The sequence below is a fragment of the Fukomys damarensis genome, unplaced genomic scaffold (genome assembly GCF_012274545.1).
Source record: "Fukomys damarensis isolate Sample0158 unplaced genomic scaffold, DMR_v1.0_HiC HiC_scaffold_30, whole genome shotgun sequence".
NCBI lineage: Eukaryota > Metazoa > Chordata > Mammalia > Rodentia > Bathyergidae > Fukomys > Fukomys damarensis.
The window spans coordinates 14,581,114-14,584,114 of NW_022900942.1; positions in this window are offsets into that span (position 1 = coordinate 14,581,114).

Here is a 3,001-nt window from a genome sequence, read left to right on the forward strand (position 1 = left end):
TATTTTAAAATAATGTAAACTACACTTAGCATCTACACTTAAAATGGAGTTGTGATCTACATATTCATTTGTACATACAGGAATGTCCAAAACAATCAAGGATAATTTGGGTTAGGGAGTCTTTATGTCATGTTGAAGGACCTTTTTTTCCTGACTCTCATACAGTCAAAGCCAAATCACACCTATCATCACTGGAATAACAAAACCCTGAAAGGATTTCAAAACATCCTTAATGGAGTGGGGCACAGTGGCACATGCCTGTAATCCCAGCACTATAGGAGGCTAAAAGAGGAGAATGCAAGTTTGAACCCCCACTGGGCACCTTAGTGAGACTCTTCAAATTACAAAGGTCTTGGGTTCAATCCCCAGTACAGGGAGAAAAGAGAGAGAGAGAGAGAGAGAGAGAGAGAGAGAGAGAGAGAGAGAGAGAAAGAGAGAGAGAGAGAGAGAGAGAAAGATAGAGGAGGAAGAAGAAGAAAGAGATGAAGAGAACAAGGAAAGGAAGGTCATTTTTATCAGTTTTGGGCTGGGCTATTGTTTATTCATGAGGAGTGAGCTAATTTTAATCTATCATAGGCCAGGTTACCTTTATGGGTTCAGCCCTGCAGAAGCAAGTTTCAACTTCTCTGGACCACTGTGGCCTTGGGGAGAGGGAAACCAGAGATAAGGGCATGAGGTTAAGATTTTTCAATAAGATGAGACCCCACTTGTTGATTCTTTATGGCAGTTCCTGTGCAATGTCTTTGAGAATTCTACCTATTTTGTCTTTTAGCAGATTAAGTGTTTCTGTTGAAATTTTAGAATTTTTTAATCAATTTTTATTTTAGTTTAGTGCATGATGAAAGATAAGGGCCTAGTTTCAAATTTTGGTCAGGGGAAATCCAGTTTTCCAGTGCCATTTCTTAAAATGGCTATGTTCCACTGAAGGTATTTTGCTCCTTTGTCAAACATAAGATGGCTGAGTATGTCTGGAATTATTTTTGCATCTTCCAATCTGTTCAACATCAATGACCATTCAAGAAACACAAATGAAAACAATCCTGAGATTCCATCTCACTCCAGAAAGAATATCTACTATGAACAAATCAAGATCAGTGTGAACTAGAGCTGAGCAGCTACAGGCACTTCCAGCTGGGTTCCCTACCCCAACTCTGGCCCCTTGAACCCACAAGCCCCAGGCAAAGATCTTCTGGGAAAATAACTACACAGGACCACAAGCATCAGCCAGGGGTCCACCCCCATAGCATCACTAAGTGAAAGGGAATAGCGATGCTGAACAACTAGGCCACACCAAGAGGTCTGACTGAAGATTTTATTCAAGGTGTGGGAGTAAAGAGAGAGAGAGAGCAGAGAGAAAGAGAGAGGAGGAAGAAGAAGAAAGAGATGAAGAGAACAAGGAAAGGAAGGTCCTTTTTATCAGTTTTGGGCTGGGCTACTGTTTATTCATGAGGAGTGAGCTAATTTTAATCTACCATAGGCCAGGTTGCCTTTATGGGTCCAGCCCTGCAGAAGCAAGTTTCAACTTCTCTGGGCCACTGTGGCCTTGGGGAGAGGGAAACCAGAGATAAGGGCATGAGGCCATTTTAGGAGCCAAGAAGTACCGGGAGAATGCAACCTGTGATGGAGGCATCACAGCATACTTTAACACTATCAATTCCCTAATACTAAGTGCATACGGATCCAGTGAGAAGGTGGTGTGGATCAGAGCAGCACTGCTACAGGAAGGTCCAACCAGGGCCCTGCTTTGACCCTGGCCACTTGGTGTCACAAGCCCCAGGGAAAGACCCACCATGAAAAGAGCTGCACAGCATGCAAGCAACAGCCAGAGGCCTGCCCTGAGACCATTTGCAAGTGCACACAGAACCTAGAAGCCTGCCCAGACACCAGCCACTGTGGTGCTCAGACCCTAGCCAAACGCCCTCGCAGACAAGATACTTAAGAGGACAAAACATAGCCAGAGGCATGCCTAGGTACCATCCCAAATGTGCACAGGCCACCGGCAGAACACCACCCAGACAACTGGACAATTCAGGGATCCAGAAGGCCACCACTCTGAACCCAGGACTGGTGCAGTGGTGAGCAGGAGAAAAAAGGCCACTTTGTGACTTGCTGAGACTTAAAGACCACTGGGTGAGCAAAAAGTTTCCTCAAAAAAGACACAACAGGATGCATCTGTTCAAATGAGAAGACATGTAAATAAGTCTTAAAACTTTCAGATCACCTAAGGCAAACCTGAAGGACAATGATATGGAACAATCTAATACTCTATCATCAGTTCTCCCTGAACTGGCAATGAAAGAGGATCTGGAAAAAATGAAATCAGAAATAATTTCTCAGATAACACAGAGATTGTACCCACAGAGCAGACATGATTAATAAATCTAGAGCAGACACAGATAAAAAAAAATTGAGGAACTATGGAAGATGATGGAATCCCAACATAGGAAACAAATGGAATCCATAAAACAGATGCTAACAGACATCCAGGAGATTAAAAACTCCATTGAAAGTTTATGCAGAAGAATGAGCCAATGCAAGGACAGAATTTCAGATACAGAAAACAGTATTGCAAGTAGTGACCATGAAAATAAAAATCTCTTTAAATAATAGTAAGGGACCATAAGAAATCTATCCAGCAGCCTCTACACCATGCAAAGAAGAATAATATAAGTCTGATCAGAGTTAATGAAAAAATGGGAGAGTGTGAAAATGACATAAAAAACTGTTAGCAGAAATAATAGCAGAAAACTTCCCAAGTAGGGGCAAAGAACTTGACATACAAACAACTGAGGCATATAGGATTCCAACTAGCCATGTTCAAAAAAAAAATCTACACTTAGGCATATAATAGTTGAGATTCTAGAAATCCAAAAGAAAAACAAAATTCTGTAGTAAAAGAAAAGAAAAAAAATCACACATAAAGGAAAGCCCATCAGAATCACAGCAGATTTCTCAAAACAAAACCTCAAGGAAAGAAGAACTTGGAATGATGTATTTCAAG